At 46.1% G+C, this 25,063-nt stretch overlaps 1 protein-coding gene across 1 annotated transcript in view; it reads left to right on the top strand.

Moving 5' to 3' along the window:
- The first annotated feature begins 3,344 nt into the window (after positions 1–3,344).
- Positions 3,345–25,063, top strand: part of LITAF (lipopolysaccharide induced TNF factor) — a 35,924-nt gene continuing 14,205 nt past the window's right edge. Inside the window, exon 1 of the mRNA XM_064295592.1 lies at positions 3,345–3,439. The gene's annotated coding sequence lies outside the window, so the exon portion shown is untranslated. The remainder of the gene's footprint in view (positions 3,440–25,063) is intronic.

Below are 25,063 nucleotides of genomic sequence, written 5' to 3'. Positions count from 1 at the left end.
CTTGGGTATATACAGAGAAGTAGAATTGTTGGGCCTTTTATGGTAACTTTGGAAACCCTGGTGGCATTACGGTAACTTTGGAAACCCTGGTGGCATAGTGGTTAAGTGCTACGACTGCAACCAAGAGGTCGGCAGTTCGAATCCACCAGGCGCTCCTTGGAAACTCTATGGGGCAGTTCTACTCTGTCCTATAGGGTCGCTATGAGTCGGAATCGACTCAACAGCAGTGGGTTTGGTTTATGGTAACTTTATGTTTAACTTTTTGAGGAACTACCAGACTGTTCGTCACAGCAGCCACGCTATTTTCCGTTTCCACCCGCAAAGCATGAGGGTCCCAGTTTCTTCACATTCTCACTAACTCATGTTATTTTCTCTTTGTATTTTTCTTTCTTTCCTTTTTTTTGAAACAGCTATCCTAGTGTGTGTGAAATGACATCCCACTGCGGTTTTGATTTGCATTTCCCTAATAACTTTAAGCCTCTTTTTATGTACTTATTGGCCGTGCGTCTATCTTCTTTGGAGAAATGTCTATTCAAGTCCTTAGCCTGTTATTTAATTGGGTTGTTTGTCTTTTTGTTGTTGTCAGAGTTCTTTATATATTCTGGATACAAGTCCCTTATCAGATATATGATTTGCAAAGGTTTTCTCCCATTCTGTGGGTTGTCTTTTCACTTTCTTGACTGTGTCCTTTTATGCACAAAGGTTTTTTTTTTTTAATTTTGCTGAAGTTAAGAAACCATTACCTAATCCAAACTCATGAAGATTTACAGTTTTGTTTCTAATCTGGATGCCATTTATTTCCTTTTCTTGCCTAATTGCCTTGCCTACAACCTCTAGTACAGCGTTGAATAGAAGTGGACAAAGCGGATATCCTTGTCTTGCTCCTGATCTTAGGGAAAAAGCTTTCAGTCTTTCACCATTTCAGTATGATGTTAGCCGTTGGGTTTTCATAAATGCTTTTATCAGGTCAAGGAAGTTTCCTTTTATTTCTAGTTTGCTGAGAGTTTTTATCCTGAAAGGGTGTTGGATTTTGTGAAATGCTTTTCTGCATCTACTGAGATGGTCTTGTGGCTTCTTTACTTAAGCCTTGTGTAGAAGCCTTGGGTTGGAAATTCAGCTTCTGTGGTTTTGGGGAGATTAAAAAAAAGAGTTACAGTTTTACAGCTCTTCCTGTAAATAATCACGAGCTCGCAGCCACGATAAGTGTTTAAGACAGGTGAAAAAACAAAGCCAGCTCCTGTTGTGGCTCAGTAGTTAGGGGAGAAAAATGAATGAAAATGTAGCATTCAGTAAAAGACAAAAGAAAATTCAGGTTCGTGGCTGCGTTTCCCTCTGCAGAATTAAAAAGAGAAAGAATAAGTTAGGGGGATTCTCAGAATTTGTAGGACTGTTTTGTGAACTCATAGCAACCCTAGAGGACAGGGTAGGACTGCCCCACAGGGTTTCCAAGGAGCACCTGGTGGACTTAAACTGCTGACCTTTTGGTTAGCAGCTATAGCACTTAACCACTACACCACCAGGGTATCGGTGGGTTGCTATGAGTCAGAATTGACTCGATGGGAACAGGTGGTGGTTTCTTGAACACTTTGCTCTGGAGGGCTTGCATCTCACCAGTGATGGTTCAAAGTAGATGATGGTTTAATTTCAGGATAATCGGTCCTTCTGCCCGCCATGGTTGTATCCTGAGAATGGAGAACGGCAGAGGTTGGGCATAACCTGGCTTCCTCTATAGTTTTAAAGCAATATAGTTGTCCTCACTAATAACAGCCCCCCGGTAACTCCACATGCTGGGAAGGACTTTGAAATTCTCCTACAATTTAGTAATTCTTCCACCACTGTTTATAGCTGGGTCTACACGGTGGAAGGTAGTGAGAGCTTTAGGCTGGGGCAGAGGGGACAGTTCTGGCACCAGCTTGCTGTCTGACCTTGGGCAAGTCGCTTTCCCTGAGTCTCAATGTTTTTACTGTCCTCGTGTAAAGGCAGGGGTTTGGATAGCCAGAGGGCTCTAACGTCCAAGTCTGTGGGTCCATATGGGACTTGAAGATTCTCTGCTCAAGTGGCATTTCTCTGGATGGTCACACAGGGGTTCCACTCATCTGCAGGACTCTGTGTACTCTCAAAGCCACGAATGCACCTTAGTGCCCCATAATGACTTCTCAGACAGAGGCCCGCTAGGGTATAGGACGGCTATTATTACTGTAGCAGGCAGATGGGCTCTTATCAGACAGGGCAGAGGGTTGAGTGGATGTTGAAACAAGAGGTATTGATTTCCCGAGCTTTCTGTGATGGAGTGAGAATGTCCTCCCAGGGGCCATAGTCCACCCAGGGGGACACAAAGAAGTGAGACAGTTGATAAGTTCTGTTTAACACTTGTTGGGTGCCCCTGACGTCCATTCCGACTCATAGAGACCCCATGTAACAGAGTAGAACTGCCCCATAGGGTTTCTTTGGCTGTAATCTTTACAGGTCGCCAGGCGTTTTCTCCAGCAGAGCAGCTGGGTGGGTTCCAACCGGTCAGCAGCCCAGCCCTTAGCCTTTGTGCCACCAGGGTTCCTATTTTAACACTTGTGTTAAACCCTTACCGGAATAAAACCCCCAAACCAAACCCAATGCCATCAGGTCGATTCCGACTCACAGCGACCCTACAGGTCAGAGTAGAACTGCCCAATAGAGCTTCCAAGGAGCACCTGGCGGATTTGAACTGCTGACCCTTTGGTTAGCAGCCGTAGCAGGGTTTCCTTTACCGGAATAATCGCAGCTAATTCTCAATAGACCCTATGAGACAGCTATTATCACGCCGACTTTACAGACAGGAAACTGAGGCAAAGAGGGAGTGCCTTGAGTTGTCCGGGTGCCTCTGAATTTACGGAGAGAGCGGCCACCTCCAGAGGGCAGGGAGCGCCTCAGCTTGGAATCTGGGACTCGGACTTGTGGTTGGTGGTCCGCGGGGTATGATGGTGGGGAAGGCAAAGGAATGCCGGAGATGGGGGGCCCTCCAGGAAGTGGGGAGAGCAGGGGGCGAAAAATCAGGAGGAGAGGGTCAGGGCCGTCCGCGGCACAGGGCGGGACTGGACGTGCAGGGGCCGATCCGAAACGGGAACCGCCAGATGGGGCAAGTGCGGTGCTCCGAGGTCAGCGCCAAGGGTCTGCGGTGTGACTTGGAGGAGTTCAAGGGGCAACGGGCGACCGGAGGGGTGGAGGGAAAGGGGAGAAGCCGAAGCTTCGGTGGTCGCCGACAGGCGCACTGAGCAGCCGGCAGGAGGGCCGGGCGGCCAGGCGGCCGCGCGCGGGGGCGGCCAGGAGCCGGAAGCCCCGGCAGCGCCCCGCCCCGGCCGGCCCAGCCCCCGCCCCGCCGCGCGGCCCTCCTCCCCGGTGCCGTCCCGCCGCCGCCTGCGCGGCCAGCTCAGACCTCCTGACTCGACTCGCGGCGCGGGCGGCGGTGAGTGTGGCGCGCTAGTGGGGGCGCGGCGGCCGAGGTGGGCACGAATGGACTTCCCGGGCGGGGGCCGGGGGCGCCCGCCTGGGCTCTGGGGCGGCGAGGACCGGGGTCCCCGGCCACCGTGCCCTGTTGAGGCCAGGACGTCGGTGGTGGCGGCGCGGGGCTCCCGGAGGTGGGGGGGGGGGTAGCCCGGCGGGTCCCGGGATCCCTACGGGTGGAGGGCGTTGGGGTCGCGGCAGAACCGTCCGCGGGGCGGCTGGGGGCAGGTTTTCGTTTCCGGTCGCCGGGCCGGGCCGCGCTACAGGTGGGGGATTACTAGCCTGCGCCCCAGAGTGGTCAATCGCGGCAGGCTGCGCGTGGCGGGGCGCCCAGCCTGAACCTCCCTGCCTGCGGGGCCTCTCCGGAGAGGGGGGACTTTTCAGGAAAGTCGCCGTTCCCTCTAGTGGCTGCAGATCTCAAAGTTGAGATTCCCCGGAATCATCACACGGGGATTCAAAAACAAAGCCCCAATTTCCGGACGCTGTTCCCAGAAACTCTGCTTCGAGGAGCCGGGGCGTCCAAGATTTCACCCCTGCCCGTGGGGGTTCCATGGAAGGGCCGGGATCGTCCTCGATGGGTGCCTCTGTGGACACCCGTGGGTTGGGGGGGGCGGGGTTGGGAAGTGCCAGAGGTGAAAATCCGGGGCACAGCACATTGTGGTTTAGTCCCCCTTCCCTAATGGATAAGGTGGGCGGGTGCTTCGGGAGCTCAGGGGTTGGCTTTTGGGGGTGGCCCCCGGGCTGGCCCAGGCCGGGTCCATGGCCCGTGCAGAGTGGATGCTGGTGGGACCAGCTAGGAACAGGCCGCGTAACCGGAGAAGGAGGTGGACAAGTACCCTCCTCCGATCTGGTTCCAGATGGGTATGGGCGGTGAGGCCGCTGTTCTGACCGCAGCTCTTGTTTGGGGTCAGGCAGAGGAGTTGATGGGGGAAATAGATGCGCTCTGAAAGAGCCAGGCAGGCCAGCTGGTTGCGTGCTTCCGGATAGTGGGGCTGATGTCATTGCGAGTTGGACTGAACTTTGGCCGTTGGGAAATCCAGTTTCTGGAAGCCACAGAGCCTTCCCAGCCTAGCTCTCCCAGGATAACACTTCCACCAGTCTTCCCAAAGGGGTAAATTCCTTCCCTGGCCTCAGTGAGCTGGGGCTGGGGCAAGAACTACCTGGAACCCTGGGTTGGGCTGCCTCAGCTCCCTCGAGGCCCTTTTTGGAACTCACAATGTGCATTAGTGTGTGCTTGACTGCCTCACCTGCCTTCCTTCCCCCACCTTTGCAGAGTGGCTATTTTACAGTAGGACTTACCTGGCTGTGGTGGCAATGGTTATGTGCTGCTGCTGCTAACCAAAGCTTCGGCAGTTTGAATCTGCTAGGTGCTCCTTGGAAACTCTGTGGGGCAGTTCTACTCTGTCCTGTAGGGTCCCTCTGAGTTGGAACCAACTCCACGGCAATGGGTTTGGTTTTTTGTTTTCGTTTTTTAACCTGTCTGTGTAAAGAGAGGCACAGGCTGGTTTCTGGGACTCTGCCATAGAGCTCGGTGTTACGGTTGCGTCAGGATCCAGAGGGTGTATGACTTGTTCTACCTGGTGTTGAATAACACCCATGCCGCACTTGGCTTTCCACTCAGCAAGCCCTCGCTCTGGAATCTAAATGTGCACCAAACTCTCTAAGAAAGGCTTATCTTAGAGCTTCAGTGGGAGAGGCCCGTCTTCCCTCTTTCCTGTTACTTTAAGGCGTTAATAATAGATGCTTTTATTCTCATTTGAAAATGTATCCTTGTTGTAATGTTTTTGTAGATTAAATGACTGGGTGATTGGTCTAAAATAGGATCAATTAAGTCTCTAAAATACTAGATTGAAGTAATTCACTGTCTTTGGTGAACAAATTTCCCTTTGTTCCTTTTATGGGCTGGCTGTGGGGAAGTACAGCATTGCTTTTTTATAAAGGACACAGAGGAAATGGCTCCTGGTCCTGAGGGGCTTATGTTTTGGGTGAAAGTGGAAATACACACAGGTGCAAAAAAGCCAGGGCTGTTGCTCAGTAATGCTCTTATAATTATGCAAAGGGTTTGCGAGGAGTGGAAGAAGGGACTTAAGAGCATGGGCCAGGTTGATCAGGGAAGATTTCGTGGAAATCTGATGCTGGAGCACATCTGGCAGAAGGGACATGTAGACATTGTCGGCAGCCTCCCAAATAAGCAGAAGGGTCTCAGCAGAACTGCAGAGGAGGCACAGACAAGCCCAAGGTTGAGGACAGTGAAAGGGAACCCACTGAAGGGAAAGATTCCAGAAGACATTTCTAGCCTAAGTTAATTTTCAAGAAGATAAATAGTACACGCTTTGCAGAGGCCATTAACCATCCCCACTGATTGGATGTACATATAATGCCACTTTGATATTGAGCTGGGGTCCATTAAGGGCTTAAAATTCTCCCCCTGAAGATGCCTTTCCCCAGAGTTACAGTGAGTGTGAAAAAAAAAAGAGAATCCACACTCCACAAAAGGAAGTCCTAGACTGGGCATTGTGACTTGTCCTGTGTTTGCATTTGCTTTTACAGCAAGGAAAGTAGCCCAGTGGGTGAGGTAACCTGTCTTGTCTGGTAAATAGATCTCTTGAATACTTTCTTTAGTACACGTGTGTGTTTGATGCCTCTAGAGCCCATTTGGTCATGGGCTGCACTGAACTTGATTGTTTACTTACCTTGGAATTGTTACATGAGATTTTATGGCACTTCCTTGAGTTTTCACAATTTCATCTTACTGTTTGAGCTGCATTGACACTCTGGGAAAACTTGATAACGCTTTTATAGCTAATAAAGATGACTTTTGGCTGCAAGTTATGTCATTAGAAGAGCTGGAATTTTGTTGTTTGAGGGCAGTCGTGATTCAGTGGTAGAATTCTTACCTGCTCTGTGGGAGACCTAAGTTTGATTCTTGGCCAGTACACCTGATGCTCAGCTACCACAGGCCTGTCAGTGGAGGCTTGTGTGTTGCTGTGATGCTGAACAGGTTTCAGCGGAGCTTCCAGACTAAGACTGGCTAGGAAGAAGGGTCTGGTGATCTAGTTCTGAAAATCACCCAGTGAAAACTGTATGGATCACAACAGTACACTCCTTTTGTGCCTCGGGCTGCCACGAGTTGGGGGCCGACTCAACAGCAGCTAAGAACAAAGTCATGGACAGAAGAAAGGAAATATCATATCATAGAGGGTATCAGTGTCACCTGTTCACCTCTTAGCAGGTAGGGAGTTAATTCCTCCGGATTCTTGGCCTGAGACACTTTTTTGTTTATTGGTCTTAACTTCAGAGAAAGTAATGATGGAGAATTTAAGCTACTTAGCTCTGGGAGCTTTAGAATTGACAGTGTTCTGATATGATCCTATATATAGAAAATCGTAAAGAGTTTACCAGAAAACTTCTGGAGCTAATAGAAGAATTTAGCAAAGTTGCAGGGTACAAGGTCAACAAACAAAAATCAGTTGGGTTTCTATACACAGCAATGAGAAACTTGAAAGGGGAATTAGAGAAACAATTTACAGTAGTATCTAAGAGAATAAAATAACTAGGAATAAATCTAACCAGGGGCGTGAAGGGCTTATACAATGAAAACTATAAAACACTGCTGAAAGAGATTAAAGAAGACTTAAGTAAATGGAAAGATGTTCCACGTTTATGGACTGGGTGACTTAATATTGTTAAGATGTCAATACTACCCAAAGTAATCTATAGATTCAGTGGAATCCTGATCAAAATTCCAACTGCCTTTTTATAGAAATAGAAAAACCAGTCCTGAACTGTATATGGAATGGCAAGAGGCCCTGAATAGCTAAAATAATGTTGAAGGAGAAGAACACAGTAGGAGGGCTTACACTTGCTGATTTTCAGACATACTACATAGCTATCAGAAGCCCCGGTGGCGTAAGTGGTTCAACATTTGGCTGCTAACCAAAAGGTCAGCAGTTTGAATCCACCAGCTGCTCCTTGGAAACCCTGTGGGGCAGTTCTGCTCTGTCCTATAGGGTGGCTATGAGTCGGAATCGACTCAATGATAACGGGTTTGGTTTTGGTTTTATAGCTACAGTAATCAAAACAGCCTGGTACTAGTTTTTAGTATAACAGTAGGCACTTAGACCAATGGAATGAATTGAGAGTCCAGAAATAAACCCACACGTCTCTGATCAAATGATTTTTGAAGAGGGAACTAAGTCCATTCAGTGGGAGAAAGAAGAGTCTCTTCAATAAATGGTGCTGGGAAAGTTGGATTTCCACATGCAGAAAAATGAAACAGGATCCATGCCTCACACCATCTACAAAAACAAACTCAGAATGGATTAAGGACCTCAATGTGCAAACTAAAACCATAAAATTCTTAGAAGACCAAGCAGGGGCAATGCTTTCAGGCCTAGCTTTGAACAATGGATTATCTAATATAGTAACAAACAGCAGAAGACAAAATAAATAAATGGGACCTCATAAAAATTAAAAACTTTGGTTTATCAGAAGATTTTACCAAAAAAAGGGAAAAGGTAAGCTACCTACTGGGAAAATATTTTCAAAAACTATATATCCAACAAGGGTCTAATAACCAAAATATGTATAAAACTTCAACAACTTAATGAAAAGATGACCCAGTTAGAAAATGGACAAAGGACTTGAGTACACATTTCACCAAAGAGGACACTCAAATGGCCAACAAACGTATGAAAAGATGCTCAGCATCATTAGCCATCCAAAACCAAAAACACCAAACCTTTTGCTGTCAAGTCGATTCCAACTCAGAGTGACCCTATAGGACAGCGTAGAACTGCCCCATAGGGTTTCCAAGGAGCGCCTGGTGGATTTGAACTGAGAGATGCAAATCAAAATCTCAATGAGATAACTATTTCACTACCTCTAGGATGGCTAATAACAAATGTTGACAAGGATGTGGGGGAAATTGGAACTGTTACCCCTTGTTGGTGGGAATGCAAAATGGTGTAGTCATTGTGGAGAACAGTGTGGCAGTTCCTCAAAAAACTAAAAATAGAACTACCGTATGACCCATGACCCAAAGACTTGAATGCAAAGACTCCAGAGAGACGTGTACACCAGTGTTCCTTGCAGCACTGTTTACAATAGCCAAAAGGTGGAAACAACCTAAATGTCTGTCAGCAGAAGAATGGATAAACAAAGTGGGGTCCGTACATACAACTGAATACTACTCAGCCAGTAGGAGAAGTGAAGCCTTGATAATACGCGACAGTATGAATGGAGATTTAAGACATTATGCTGAGCGAAATAAGCCAATTGCAAAAGGACAAATATTGTATGGCCTCGCTTATGTAAAAAGACAAGAAAAGGTCAAAGTTTATTAGTCGTTATCAGGGGCAGGAGGGAGGGGGAAAAGGAAGGTTAACAGTGATGGAAAAGTTGCATTGATTAAGGGTAGAGTTGCACAGCTAATTATTGTAATCGGTGTCAATAAGTTGTACACCTCTTAAAAGTTAAATTGGCAGAAGTTGTGTGATTTACAACAATGATAAAAAAAAAAAAAAGAGCAGCTGCTGAGGCTGCTTATTATGTACAACCAAATGCCTCATGGGATTTGGTTCCTTGGTTTGGAGGTTTAGGGTCATGGTTTCATGGGACATCCCTAATAGCGTGTTTAGTGCTTCTGTTATACCTCCTAGTTCATTGCGTAGTGCCTGGGGTCTTAAAAGCTTGTAAGCTGCCATCCATCCAAGGCGCAACAGTTGGTCTGTACTGACCTGGAGCAACAGAGGAAGAAGGAGAGTCAGGAATAGGAGGAGGAAATGGACTGTGTGGCTAAGTGCCTCCACAAACAACCGCCTCCTTTGCCATGAGCCCAGAAAAACTGCATGATGCCCAGCTACCATTATTGAACATTTTGATCAAAGATTCCATGGAAGAATCCTGATCAAAAGGGGGGAGACGCAGAAAAGAATTTCAAATTTTCATGGACTCCAGCCTTTCTGAAGCCGTAGAGGATAGATGAACCCCTGAAACTATTACCCGAGATAATCTTTAAACCTTAAGGCAAGAAATATCCCTGAAGTCATCTTGAAACTGAACAGTAGTTTAGCTTTTTTATTTAAAAAGGTCTGTCTTGAGCAGTATGCTCTTTTAAGAACAATCTATATGGAATCAAATTGGCAACAGCAACTCGACAGATTAAGATAGAAACCTTAGGGGCAGTGAGTTTATGTTCACGAGGGAAGAATAACTCAGAAAAGTGGGGTAAGAATGGTTGCACAACGTGAAGAATGTCATCAGTGTCACGGAATTGTACACGTAGAAACTGTTGAATTGCTATTTGTTTTGCTGTGAGTATTCTCAACAACAAAATAAATAAAATTTGGACAAAAAAAATGAACTGCGACTTGACAGTGTTCCTCAGGGGCACTCTAAACTGAAAAGTTTTTGAAGAATTTAGTGCTGACTTGCCTTGATCTTGAGTCTGGTTAGGTTATTCACTGCTGTTTTAAAAAGTTATAAAACAAAACCAGTATTACAGAAAGTCAGGACAATAAAGAACAAAATCTGGCGTATTCTCACTATAGGAATGAAACAACTAGCACTGGATGTCCTTATTTGGCGGCTGCGGTCTGTTGTCATTGTGCCCATTTTTATGAAGTTGTAACCAGGGTATGTTACCATTTTGTATCTTGATGCAGTCCTTTTAATATTCGCGTTAGGCTGTTTCATCAAAAACCATCATTCGTGTGGAAACTTGGGGATGCGATTTCACCAGGAATTCATGGGGAAGTTGCTCACTGATGCTGGGGGACCAGCCTCATTCCCTGTGGAAGCATTTTCCCTTCCACAAATCACTGTAGTATGTAGTTAGGCCATATTCAAAGCCGGCTTTCAGATTGTGGTAACTTTACCTCTGATTTGGGAAACGTATCACCCTTGAAAAACAGGCTGAAGTTGGAAGATGCAATTTGAAAACATTTCTCTGAAATACTGTTTCTGAGTTATACTGAGTTTGAATTCGTTGGGGCCAAATAGCCTAAGAAACGAAGAATACTCTCTCACTTCCTTTTCCCCGGAGGCCTGGAGATCCTAGTTGCCCTTTTTTGTTCTAAATCCTTCTTCCTTATTAATTTAAGCTTATAGACACACCATTCACTTTGGGCATTTTCTGTAACCAAATGCTGGTTAAATTCCATGACGACAAACGCACCATTGTAAGATCTTTGAATTTTAAAAATCACCAGCCAGTGGCCCTTAGTTTAAAAAACTTAGACAATATTTGATTTAACAGTTGTTCAATCTGGGGAGTTCCTTAGGGTTTGTTGTAGTCACATTTTACTTTGTTCGTGTATTTATTTTATTTTAAAGAATGTTTTTTTCTCCAGAGACATAAAAAGCCCAGATCTTTCTGGTTCTCCCAGCTGGTTTCCCATCTTGTTTACAAACTTAGCTATTTTCCTGGACCTGGCAGTTTACTTCTGATGGGCTTCTTTTGCTTAAAGAATTCCTTTTTTTTTTCCCTGGGGTCATTTCTGTGAGATATATATTCATGGAGACCCTGCTCAGTGATTCTTTTCTGGGGCTGGGTTTGGTTCAGGGCGGGGGGGGGGGGGGCGGGGGGGGGGCGGGTGGGATGGCGTGGACTTGGATAGTTTTGTTTTTCTTTCTGGAAGAATTGATCTTGGAGGATTATGTTGGTGGTTTAAAAAGCTGCTTTATCTTTTTTCTGGAGAGCATGCCCTTTCATGTGTTGATCTGATACCTAAGTCTAGAAAACACAGCAGCATCAGGGTGTATTTTTAGAAGAGTTTACCACCCACATGTGGTTAAAATGACTTGGTGGGAGTTTTGAAACCTATGACTTAAGGGAGGAGGTGTGATTTGCAGACAGACTTGAGTACACACTCAGCTGGGAGGAGATTTAGAGGTTCCTTTACAGCCCGCCCTTTTGCTGAAGTGCTGGGGTGTTTCTCTTCCTTTTTATCACCTTCCCAAATAGAAACATTAGAAGCCCTAATGTTTCCCCTTTCCCCTTCTTTCCCCCATGGAAAAGTTGGAGAGTTAGTTGGAGACTTCCTGTGTACCCCTCACTTAGTTTACCCCGTTGTTAGGTCTTACGTCACGGGGGTACGTTTTTCACAACTCGGAAACTGACATTGGTCCGTTACTATGAACTCCACATTTTACTTGTGTTTCATCGATTTTTCCATTACTGTCCCCTTTCTGGGTACCAGATTGCATTTAGTTGTCAAGTCTCCCTGGCCACCTCTGGTCTGTGACATTTTCTCCATCTTATATTCCATGACCATCACAGTTTTGAGGAGTACTGGTCAGGTCTTTTGTAGAATGTCCCTCAAGTTGGGTTTGTCTGATGTTTTATCATGATTATCATTGTTATTTGCCATCAAGTTGGCTCCGATGCATGGCAGCCTTATGTAGAACAGAAGGAAACATAGCCCAGTTCTGCAGCATCTTCATGATCATTGGTATGTTTAAATGCCTTCTAGCCAGGGAGGCTCACCTTCTAGTACTATATTGGGGAATATTCTGTTGTGATCCAAAGTGGCTAGTTTTCAGAAGTAGATTGCCAGGCCTTTCTTCCTAGTTTGTCTTAGTTTGGAAGCTCCACTGAAACCTATCTACCATGGGTGACCCTGCTGGTTTTTGAAATACCGGTGGCATAGCTTCCAGCATCACAACAACATGCAAACCACCACAGTATGACAAGCTTTCAGATGAGTAGTGGTTTCTCTTGATTTGACTGGGGTTGTGGGTTTTTGGAAGCAATCTGGATGGCGCAAGAGGACTGCAATTGGCTGCCAATTCAAAGGTTGGTGGATTGAATCCACCTAGAGGCTTTGCGGAAGAAAGGCCTGGCTATCTTCTGTAGAGATTACAGCCAGGAAAACCCTGTGGGGAAGCTTTTCTCTTTCACTGGGTGGTTATGAGTCAAAAATCAACTCAATGGCACCTAACAGCAATGGGCTTGAGAGAAGAGTACCACAGAGAAGTGTCCTCATTATTTCATATCAGGAAGTACATGGTGTCCACGTCAGCACTGGTGATCGTGACCTTCATCACTAGGTTAAGGTGATATCTGCCAGGTATCTCCACTGTAAAGCTACTCCTTTTCCCTTTCCATAAACTCTGTTCTTTGAAAGTGAGTCGCTATGTCCAGCCCACACTTGGGGAAGGTGCAGGTGGGAAAGATAAGTTTCACCTCCTGGAACTAGGAGAGTATCTGCATATTTTATTTGGAATTCTTTTGTAAGAAAGATTTGTTTCTTCTCCCTTATTTAAAAAATGTACAGTTCTAAAGAGCCTTGTCGTGTATGGCGCACAAAAGCTCAGCTCCCCGAGGACGCAGTCTGCGTGCCCCTTTTTCCCAGGTCCTGTGGGGGTTCCGGAGAGATGTAGAACACAGCCCTTCCCTTGGAGGAGTGATTGAGTCCGCTTAGGGAAATAGAATCTAACTCGCAGACAGGAAGCAGTTAGGGCAACAGGAAGGCATGAGTCATTACGGGCTGGATTGTGTGAACAGGCCTTAAAGCCAGTTGCCATGGAGTCGACCCCGACTCATGGCAACCCCACATGTGTCAGAGTAGAACTGCTCCATAGGGTTTTCAATGGCTGATTTTTGGGAAGTATAAATAGATCACTAGGCCTTTCTTCCAAGGCAGGCACCTCTGGATGGACTCAAACCTCCAACCTTTCGGTTAACAGCTGAGAGCTTGTTAACGATTTGCACCACCCAGGGACTCCTAAATATTTACCACCCTGTTCTTATCATATCTTTAAGTCTTGCTAAAGGCAAGAGTGTTCTTTTCCACTGCAGGATTCACAATAGCCAAAAGGTAGAAAACCACCAAAGCGTTCATCAGCAGATGAATGGATAAACAATGTGGTACGTCCATACGGTGAAATATTACTCAGCCATAAATAGAGATGAAGTCCCTATCCATGCTACCACATGGATAAACCTTTAAAACGTTACGCTGAGTGAAATCAGTCAATCACAAAAGAATACATATTGTATGATCCCACTTACATGAAATATCTAAGCAGTTGCCATGGTGTCGACTCCCATTCAGAGCAACCCCATGTGTGTCCGAGTAGAACCGTGCGTCGTAGGGTTTTCAATGGCTGATTTTTCAGAAATAGGTCACCAGACCTTTCTTCTGAGGCACCTCTGGGGTAGACTCAAACCTCCAGCCTTTCAGTTAGCAGCTGAGTGTACTAACCATTGGCATCACCCAGGGACTCCATGAAATCCCTACAACAGGCAAATGCATAGAGACAAAAGCTTATTGGTGATTACCAGGGGCTGGGGGAGGGGAGAACCGAAAGTTAGTGCTTAAGGGGCGCTGAGTTTTTGTTTGGGGTGATGAAAAACGTTGAAAATGGAAAGTGGTGATGGTTACGCAGCATAGTGAACGTAATGCTGAATTCTACGCTTAAAAATGGTTAAGATGGCAAATTTTCATGGTATGTATTTTACCACAATACTTTTTTTTTTTTTTTAAAGACAGTTCTTTTCCATAGTTTTAAATTTCAGAGACGTGACAGTTACCTGCAGTCATCTGGAATATGGCCCAGAATTGAGAAAATAAGCAAGTATCAGACTGCCATGTTCCACAGATACAGATATTTATCGTCAAGGCAGATACCCTGAGCTTAGCAGCAAATGGAGGGAGAGGGTAGGGGCTGCCCCTGGCCCAGGTTGGACTCTTGGCAGCCTGGGGTAGTGGAGGAAAACCACAAAATGCAAACTTTTGTGTGTTATGGTCCATTTGTCATCAGTAGGTTCTGTGGCAGAGAGATCATCCTTTCACCAAAAAACCAGTTGTTGTTGAGTCGATTCTAACTCATGGTGACCCCAAGTGCGTTAAGAGTAGAACTGTGCTTTATAGGGTTTTCAATGGCTGATTGGGCTCTTTGCAAACTTTAAGAAGGGAGAGAGGAATATGGGATAGATTTTAGAAAATCGTTAAGACAGTTTTTTATTTTGGTGCTTGAAGGAGGTGCTCAGTCAGAAAGAAGCATCACCAGAAGTTCTGGGGACTGGAGTTTGTGTTGTGTTTAGACATGGTTTTGTGTGATCTTGGAAGAGGACACCCCTTGGCCGTAGGCCGTTGTGCCTTTGATGTGTGTTTATACTGACTAGGAGTTGTTGGGTGGCTTCTGCTGTGGGTGGTTTCTCCTCGTTCTAGGGTTTGAGGCTTATTTTTAGAATCTCATTCTTGGCAGGAGTTGGAATACTTTTGGGGGGTTTTCAGGTTACTCTTGGGCTGCTGGTAATTTAAACAGAACCCTTGTGTAGAGTCTTAGAGGGGTCCAGCCTGGTTCCCACCTCATCCCGAGCAGGCTCTTCCTGGTATGAGGCCTTCATAACAGGACCCTCCCCCGCCCCTTAGCACACAGGTGTGCCTTCTCCTGGGTATCTGTCCAAAATGCCCCGAGCTCCTGCTCTGCCCTCACCCCGTCTACCCCAGTCCTCTACCAGCCTCAGAATCTGTGCTCATTTTCCCTGTTGTATCTACTCCCAAATGGCCCATGTTGGTTAACGTTGCCTTTTGGCTCCCCAAATGAGTAAGGCCAGTGAGGCAAGGACAGGGAGGGCCCTCTTTCCACCATGTCTCCACAATCCCTTGTCCACTACCATCCCTCAGAACCTACTGATGACCAATGGACCATAATGCACAATATGAAAAGAAGAACTTTATGGTAACAGGGTGTTGTTCCAAGTTTTGGGATGATATAGCACAAGTGGTAGAGTGATCATCTTTTTCATAGGGTTTTCAATGGCTGATTCTTAAGACGTAGATTGCCAGTCTTTTCTTTTGAGGTGCCTCTGGGTGAAACTCTTAAGGTACAACCTTTCAGTTAGCAGCTGAGAACGTTAACCGTTTGTACCACCCAGGGACTGCAAACTGGAGTAAACACTAGAAGTTTTAATCAGTCCACAAACACTCATGGAGAGACTGAGGGCCAGGTGTGGGTAGAGACATGAGAGGCATTTTATGGGACAAAGGGTTAAGATGACAGTGCTTTGACCCAGAGGTGGGGAGGACATGGTGGAGCCAGCCTGTGGGAAGGGCAAAGTGAATTTGCAGAGGAGGCTTTTTTTTTCTTCATTAAAAAATGAAATTTATTTTTTGAATATGGAATATTGCTATGGGTTAATATGCAAAAGATCAACAGTGGCACAAAAGTGAAAAACGTTCCTTCCACTACATCCCACAGCCCACCTACTTCCTCTTCGTACTCTATTATCAGTTTTTGTGTATTCTTTCAGAGAAATTTTATGCATATGTGTACCCCCTCCCTCCCTTACACACAAAGGGTGACATACTATAAACATGGTTCTGGCCTTTTTCATGCAGTGATACATCTTGGGGATAATTGCATTTCCGCATGTAAACCACTTCCTTGTTCTATTTTGATGGCTGCATAGTATTCCATTACGTGGATGGGGCATTACTCACTTTTCCAATCTGCTGCTGATGGACAGTTAGGTTGTTTCTAACGCGTTGCTATTACTAGCAATATTACAGTGAATACCCCTGTATCCTCATCATTTTTGTCACTTTATCCATGCATGAGGGTATCTCTTATATAAATTTCTAGAGATGGAATTGCTGGGTCAAAGGGCTTGGGTATGTTAAATTTTGATAGACTTGCTTCCAAAATGCACCCATTATGGGAACCTCAGAGTACCCCCTACCAGGCGTGAGTGAGAGGCCTGTTCACCCACACTCAGGCCAGCGCTGTGTGTTGCCAACCATTTTGCTCTATGCTAGGATAATGGGTAGAAAATTATATCTCTGCATTATTTTTTAAAGATAAAAAAAAAAGTTTTATTTTAGAAGAGTTTTAAATTTATAGAAAAGCTGCAAAAATAGTACACAGAGTTCCCATATACCCATCACTGGTTTCCAGCTGACCATGACCCTCCCCTGGACAGCCCCCCTGGGTCTTTGGTGTGAGAAGAGATGCTCACTCTCAGAATTACGGAGACAGTGAAAACTATACTGGGACAGGCAATCAAGATTGATACCTCAGTGGTAAGTCTTGTAAATCTATGATGGGATAAGAAGGGTGCTTCCTCTCTGTGGCGTCCAAAAGCCATAACCCTGGGCTAATCACGAGAAAAACGTCAGAATTATCATCTGACATCTCCAGGGTGTATTTGTCAGAGCCCAGAAACTGCCACAGGTACATCGCTGTTATCTAAACTCCACACTTTATTTGGATTTCACCAGCTTCTCTTTTGATGTTCTCTTTCTCATTCATCCTGGCTCCCACATTACGTTTACTTGGTGGCATGTTTCCTTGGTCTCTTCTTGGCTGTGATAGTTTCTCACTTTTTTGTCCAAGATCTTGACAGCCTTGAGGGGTACTGGCCAGACCCCTGTAGAAAGTCCCCTTGTCTGGGTTTCTCTGATGTTTTTCTGGTGATTAGCCTGGAGTTACGGCTTTTGGAGAAGACGACCACAGAGGGGAAGTGCACTTTTTGTCTCATCGTAAATCCACATGACTTACCACTGAGATATCAGTCTCGAATGCCTGTGTCAGTGTAGCTTTCGCTGTGTCTCTTTGATTCTGAGCGTGAGCATGTTTTCTTATGCGGAAGATCCAGGAGAGCTGTCCAGGGGAAGGCCGTCGTCAGCTGGATGGCCTTGAGGATGAGTTGGGGGACCACAGAAACTGTGTACAGAACCCCAAGTCCCTGGGGACCCTGCCATGAAAAGTTGATAGGGAAGGAGGAGCCCCTGAAGGAGACAGGAGGAACAGTCAGAGAAGTGAGCCAAGCCAAATGCGGAAGGTGAACCAGAGGAGATGGGCTACAGCCTTAGGAGATGTGGACCGAAAACAGGAAGGGTTCTTTGAGGCATCAGCTGAAGGAAGAAGGAAGGCCATGCTGGGGGTTCAAAAGCAACTGGGAAGTAAATATAGTGGACTTTGAAGAGAGGCAGGGAGCCAGAGGAGCTGAGGACTCAGGGTGAGGGAGGAAGGGCATTTTGTCTTCACATTTTAGTAGGGAAAGATTTGAACTGTTTTATAGGCCTCAGGAGAAGAGCCAGCTGAGAAAGTGAGATTGGCAAGAGGAAGACATTGTTGGAGCAGAGCCCCCTGGGAGACTGCAAAGGATGCTGGGATGGCTACACTTACAGGAGTAAAATTAAGTTTGAGCCAGAAAAGGAATGCTTCTGAGCCGAGGGCAGGCAAACAGAGATGCCTGGGATTTCGGGTGGGAGGTTGATGGGGTCACATCTCTGCTGGGGGGCACAGTGGGCTGCCACTGTGGAAGGAGAGAGAAGTCCCCTTGAGAATCCTCAGGGCCAGTGGAGGATCTGGCTGTGAGGCTGGGTATGTTAGGCTCTTAGTGGTGCTGTAACAAATTACCAGAAATTTAGTGGCTTAAAACAACACCTTTATACTGTGACAGTTCTGGCGGTCAGAATTCTGACACAGATCTCACTAGGTTCAAATCAAGTTTCTCTGCCTTTTTCTGCCTCTGGAGGCTGCCCGCATTCTTTGGCTCATGGCCCCCGTCCTCTGTCTTCAAAGCCAGCGATGTAGCTTCTCCTCTCCTCTCTGACCCCCTGCCTCTCTCCTCTAAGGGCCCTTGTCATTACAATGAGCCTACCCTGATAATCCAGGATAATCTCCTGTCTCAAAGGCCTTAACTTAATCGCAGCTGCAAAGCCCCTTTTACCATGTGCGTGGAAAAAATCAAGTTGCAACTTTCTCTCACCCGACTACGAGGATCAGCCAATTCAGCTTCGTTCTGTTCCACTTCCATCCTGACACCAGCTGCACATGTGGCACTTCCTCCTCTGACCCTAGCCACCCAGAGTGAGGTCAGAGCCCCCGAGTTAAAAGCCACAGTCCTCCAGACTGCCAGGTCGGCCCAAGACCTCAGGCATCAGTGCAAGCTTGGACTCCACCCGACAGCTACAAATTTAGAGGTTCCTCCTACCCCATCAGGATACCAGCCGTAAGCTTAGGGGTCCTCCCTGCCCCGCCCCCCCCACCTTCATTTCTGACCTGTTGGTTCCCGCTACTCCCTCGGGTTTGATAATTCACTACAATGACTCACAGGAAGTGCTATACAGTTTTATTACAGCAAACAGGATACCAATGAAGAGACAGGTAGGGCGAGGTCTGGGAGGGTTGCCAGTGTGGCACTTCCATGTCCCAGAAAGGTGTGCACTACCCTCCCACGGGCATTGATTACTTTCACCAACCAGGAAGCCCATGGAGCTTTCGTGTTCAGAGCCTTTACTGGGGCCTTATTACATTGTCATGATTGAGTGAATCAGACCCCCCTCCCAACTCCCATCTGAGTCACCTCTTTAGCATAGTCTGTTGAATCTGGTCTGGAGGCCTATAGATAATAGAGTCACCTCAGTTACTCAGGAAATTCCAAGGGTTTAGATTTCTGTCTTAGAAACCAAAGACAAAGTCCAGATTACTTTGGGTGAGGTTAAATTCTTTACCCCACGCCACATTCACAGATTCCAGGGATTAGGATGTGGACATCTTTGTGGGGGCATTATTCTGTCTACCACACTGCGAGTAGTGGTAGGGTGGCTGATGAGAGGATCAACTGTAGGGGATTTAGACAAACATATGAATGTCTACCCATGGGGCCTAGTTTTTGGTCAGATTCTGCTGTGATGCCTTTGTGCTCTGTGTTGCTTAAGGGAATTCTCAGCTTTGGCCATTATCTCTCAGCCTTAGCGCTCCTTCCCTCCTGTGCCCTGCCTACCTGCTTGTATTTTCAGCAGCAAGGGGTGTGGGTGGGAAGAAAAAATGCCCTTAGACTCTTGAAGTCCCTAATTTTCAGAGAATGTCACCAGTCCATAAATAAGTGATTTTGACAGGGAGGTTGGAAATATTTACAAAGAAATGAACGCTCTTCCTCTTTTCTCGCCATACGTGCCAGCAAGAGTTGTTGCTCATGGCATCATGGGGTAGAAGGAAGTTCATACCCATGGAAAAAAAACAGGTTGTCATTTCTGGGGAATGGTTGACAGTCTCCGTTGAACAGGTGACTTCAGGCCGAGTCTCTCGGTGGAGCAAACGGTTAATGTGCTCAGCTGCCAACCAAAAGGTTGGAGATTGGAGTGTGCCCCGAGGCTTCTCGAAAGAAAGGTCTGGTGATCTACTTCCGAAAAATAAGCTGTTGAAAATCCTGTGGTGCACATTTCTACTCTGATACCCATGGGGTCACCATGAGTCAGAATTGACTCGACAGCAACGGTTTTTTTTAATTGTATTTTTGGTGGAAACATACACAGCAAAACACACTCCCATTCAAGAATTTCTACACATAATGTTCAGTGACATTGGTTACATTCTTTACATTGTGTCAGCATTCTCATTATTTCTATCCTAGTTGTTTTACCCCCATTAACAGTCTCATTGCCCCCAAACTTGTCATTTGTGCTTTAGAATGTTGTCCATTTGGCCCCATAGATAATTTTTTAAAACAGTGTGGTACACTCAAGGGTAACATTCCTTACTTTTTGAGCTAACCTCCTATTTTGTTAAAAGGTGACTTCAGGGGATAGTTTTGCTTCAAAGTTTAAAGAGTATCTCGGGACAATAATTGCGGGCATTCCTTCAGTCTCCGTGGGTCCAGTAAGTCTGGATTCTTTGAGAATTTGATGTTCTGTTCTATATTTTCTTCCATTTTAATCAGGATCCATCTGTTATGTCCCTGATCAGAATGTTCAGTAGTGGTAGCTGGGCACTATCTAGTTCTGGTCTCAAGGTAGAGGAGGCAGTGTTTCATGGAGACAGTCCTATTGTCTGATACCTTCTCTGATTTTTGAGTTTCTTTCCTTCTTTTTTGTTCGAGATAAAAGGCAACTTTTTTTTTTTAAGGATGAGGTAAGAGTCCCTGGGGATACAAACAGTAAGTGCTCAGCTACTAACTGAAAGATTAGTGGTTTGAATCCACCCAGAGGTGCCTTGGAAGAAAGACCTGGTGATCGACCTCTGAAAGGTCACAGCCATTGAAAATCCTACGCGTAGTTCTCTCCTGAAACACATGTGACCCCCATGAGTCAGAATCAACTCGACACCAACTGGTTTGGTCTTTTCGGTTTAAAATGAACATAGTATGACAGATATTTCTGAGCTTTATAGGGTGGTGGCAGTGAGGAGCAGGCTCATGATTCCGGATGTTAAACGGATAAAGGGTAGGAACATACCGTCTCCTGAGCCTCTTTGATAACCTGAGCTAGAACTGGGACTGGATGTTGGCAAAATCCAGGGCTACCGTCCGCAGAGCGGTGATACCAACAGCACCATAAACTTGCATCAAAGAGTGAAAATGAACCTGTCTTGAGGTTCGCAGACTGTGGCTTTTTTTCTTTCTGATTTTATCGCGTTCATATTTGCACACCTCCACACTTCCCTTTTCAAGTTGTTTCCCTTCCACCCACATCTTGACTTGATCTCCTGCCGAGACACCCCAGGGTGTCCCGCTGAGAAACACCACTACCCCCCAGGAATCCTGAAGGAAACAAAGGATTCCAGACCAATTAAGGGATTTCTAATCCTGGAGCATATATGGCGATGTTTGAACTGTAAATCCTTATGTTACCTTGAGCTGAACTGCAAGACCATCTGTATTGTGGCTCATCATTACATAAACATTTTCCTTTAAAAAACTTCGTTTTCTTGGATTTTAAAACCAAAAACCAACTGCTGCCAAGTTGACCCTGACTCATGGCGACCCCATGTGTGTCAGAGTAGAACTGTGCTCCCTAGGGTTTTTAGTGGCTGCTTTTATTTTCAGAAGTAGATTGTCAGGCCTTACTTCTGAGGTGCCTCTGGGTGGACTTGAACCTTCATCCTTTCAGTTAGCATCCGACTGCGTTAATAGTTTGGACCACCCAGGGACTCCTAGTGTAGGACTAGACGCAAACTTCTAGGCTCAAATTTAAGCCCTTAGTTTGTGACAGGCAGACTACAGAGAATTTCAGCAATGTCTCGGAGGCCGAATTATCAGTGATAAAGCTGGCCACCTTGAGGCTTCTGAGACGTCAGACTCTTCCCTTTTAATTTAGCATTCGAGGCAGAACACTTCATTGTGCGTGTCAGTTTGGCCCTGCAAACACGAAATGAACATCTGCTGTGGCCAGGGAGTTCTAAGGCTGAATTTTAGGAGCAAATCTGTTGCAAGAGCGAGGTTCCTCGATGGAGCTTATTTCCGCTTTGCAAGATTTCAGAATCAGTTTCTTAATATCGGTTCTGGGTGCTCTGATGTTACCCAATGGCTGGCAGTTCCTGCGTACTACCAACCGTGTGGCTTCTCTCCAGGGTTTCCTATATTAAAAAGCTGAGACCAAGTTGCTCTTGTCAGTTGGCTCGGGGCTCCAAGGCCTTTGCCTCCTCCCCGTGGGTGTGGGGGCAGGTGGCTGAGATACTCCGACATCACCCTGAGTCACTTTTAAAATGCAGTATAGGACACACTGCATCTCAGAAGTATTCTGTTGACTTTCATGGTTTTCCTCTTCCCCCTTCATTGTTTATCTCCCCAAAATGAGAATGAGTTTTATGAGTGAGTAACTACAGTTGGTAGATCATTAAGATCCTGACCTCTCTTTACCGAGGAGAAGAAGCAGGTTGTTTGAATTGCAAAGCGCTCCGGGACAAAATGTGTTGGAATCCATAGTTGGCAGGTATTATTTGCTCTTTTCTTGGGTGGGTAGTGTGAATGTCCACAGTGAATGTGTCTTTACACGTTTATGTGTGAGGGAGATGCAGAGAGGTGATACCTCACAAGGGGTTCAAATGTGTTGCTTCCACTGAAAATTTATTTTCCTGTCATGTTTTATTTTGGGGGCAAGGTGTGCAAAATGATGTTGCTGATTGTGCCTGAGTTTCCCAGCCTGGCAGGTGTTTGAAGTGAAAAGGCCTGGTCAGCCTTCCTGTCTGGTGAGTTCATATATGGTACATTGTTGTTGTTACAACAGAATCAGGCCGTTGTGGGCCACAAGGTTTTCAGTGGCTGAAAGTAGAATGCCAGGCCTATCCTCCTAGTCCATCTTCATCTGGAAGCTCTGTTGAAACCTGTTCAGCATCGTCCAACCATCATAGCAACGCTGACACCTCCACTGACAGACGAGTGGTGGCCCTGTATGAGGTGCACTGACTGGAACTCGAACCTGGGTCTCCTGCATGGGAGGGGAGGATTCTACTGTTGAACCAGCACTGCCCCCTGTGACAGGTGTTTTGGTGAAGCCTAAAGAGCTCCAAAAGGAGCCCTGGTGGTACAAATGGTTAAGCGCTCAGTTACTAACCTAGAGGGTGGCGGTTCAAACCTACCCAGCAGCTCCACGGGAGAAGGACCTGGCAATCTGCTTCTGTAAAGATTAAAAAAAAAAACAACACCAAATCCATTGCCGTCAAGTCAATTTCAACTCATAGTGACCCTATAGGACAGAGTAGAATCACCCCATAGGGTTTCTAAGGAGCCGCTGGTGGATTCAAACTGCTGACCTTTTGGTTAGCAGCCGAATGCTTAATCGCCATAAAGATTACAGCCTAGAAAACCCTGCTCTGTCACGTGGGGTTCCTGTGAGTGGAAGTTGTTTTGCTACGAGTCAGAATTGCCTCGAAGGCACAGAACAACAAATTGGTTCCTGGGGGAGGGGTTGAAGACGTTAGATATTTACGATGGTGAGTGGCCTTCCAAGAGTGCCTGCGAGGTACAAACGGTTAATGCGCTCGGCCGCTCACTGAAAGGTTGGAGGTTCAAGTCCACCCAGAGGCTCCTCAGAATAAAAGCCTGGTGATCTACTTCTGAAAAATCAGCCATTGAAAACCATATGGAGCGCAGTTCTACTCTAACACATACGGAGTCGCTGTGAGCCAGAATCGTCTTGACAGCACCTGGTTCTGGTTCGGATTTCTGTGGCTCTTTAAAGTGCAATCCAAGAAAATCTTATTTCTTAGTATTTCGTTTCTCTTGTTAGGGAGAAATTAAATTATATTTTAATTAATTAATTGAATTTAAATATAATTTAATTTTTCTCCTTGGAGAGTGTGGTAATAAGAAAAAGATTGAGAGGCTGTTCTACACCAGGGTTCCATGACACAGTCTTATGGGGCCCGAGATAAATATTGGTGTACCCATCACTGCCCATTTAAGAGGATCTTGTTCACTGAGTGAACTGCTGAGATTTGGGATGAGAAATTTTCAACGCAGAGCGTACCCCAGAATTCCAAACGACGTGTATATAGAGAGAGAAGGCAAGAGCCTGCAGAGTTGAGTTCATCTGTTGAGGATCTCGCAACTGGTCACAGGTTGGTTTCCGAATTGAAGCCCAAGTCCCCTTATATCAGAAATACACCTCCATGGATTGGAAGTGTCTCCTCTTCCTTGTCTGTAACCAGCAATCCTACCACTCGTTTGTCAGTTTGTCATCCTGTCATGGCTTTCGTGTTGCTGTGATGCCGGAAGCTATGCCAGCGGTAGTTCAAATACCAGCAGAGGCACTCACGGTGGACAGATTTCAGCAGAGCTTCCAGACCAAGACAGACGAAGAAGAAAGGCCTGGCGATCTACTTCCAATTAGCCAATGAAAACCTTACAGATTCCGTCAGAATATTGCCTCATAAAGTGTTGGAAGATGAGCCCTGTAGGTTGGAAGACACTCAGAATACACAGTGGCCGCAACGATGGACTTGAGCATATCAGAGATTGCGAAGGTGGTGCAGGACCAGGCAGTGTTTTGTTCTGTTGTACGTGGGGTTGCCATGAATTGGAACTGACTTGATGGGAGTCCTCGTGGCACAGTGGTTCGCATTCAGCTGCTAACCAGAATCCACCAGCTCATTGGCAATGGGTTTGGTTTTAATTTTCACCAGCCAGCAATCGCATTTGACTACATCACTTTTGAGACCCAGTGTAACAGGAAAATACAGGCCCCATGTTAAAAGAAGTAGAAAGAATTCAAGATGGTGAGAGCAGAGACTTCAGCCAAGTGTGAGACCCTCTTCAACTGCATGGGCCTCCCACCCATGCAGCCTGCTCTGGGCACGTTTTCTGTACTTAAGAAATGGATTTGGAATTTCTCTCAGGATTTGGAAATAGCTAATAAAAGAATCATCCTGAGATAGTGAAAACAGAAGCCTCCGACTCCTACATTTTCTTTGTGGACTTGGGGGTGGAAAGCCCCTTCTATTAAATGGACATTCGAATGCCACTCCCATGGGTCTAATGACAAAGTCAAACAACTGTGGAGGGAGAGAGGGAGGGCGATCCCTTATTAACTCCTGTATTGTCCCCTACAAGGCTCCTCGTAACTATGGCGACTCAGACCCTGCAGAGACCTCCTAACCTGGCTGCTGTGATGACGCCCCCAACTACCCACCCACCAAAGGGTTCTCTAAGGCCACACTTGTACAAGGCAAAGCTGTAGCCTTGCTGTTTTGTTCAATCAGAAATGCTTTCCTACAGTTTCTGGTTTGTTCTAGCAAAAAGGACAAGTATTTATTAGATCTAATTGTGCAAGTGCCCCAGCACACAGGGGTCCTGATCTTGGGTGCTCCTGGGTGATCTTGAGTGCTCTCTATAGCCAGCAGTGTGATTGTG

The sequence above is a fragment of the Loxodonta africana genome, chromosome 12 (genome assembly GCF_030014295.1).
Source record: "Loxodonta africana isolate mLoxAfr1 chromosome 12, mLoxAfr1.hap2, whole genome shotgun sequence".
In the NCBI taxonomy this organism is placed as follows: domain Eukaryota; kingdom Metazoa; phylum Chordata; class Mammalia; order Proboscidea; family Elephantidae; genus Loxodonta; species Loxodonta africana.
This window is presented reverse-complemented; position numbering and strand designations above follow the sequence as displayed.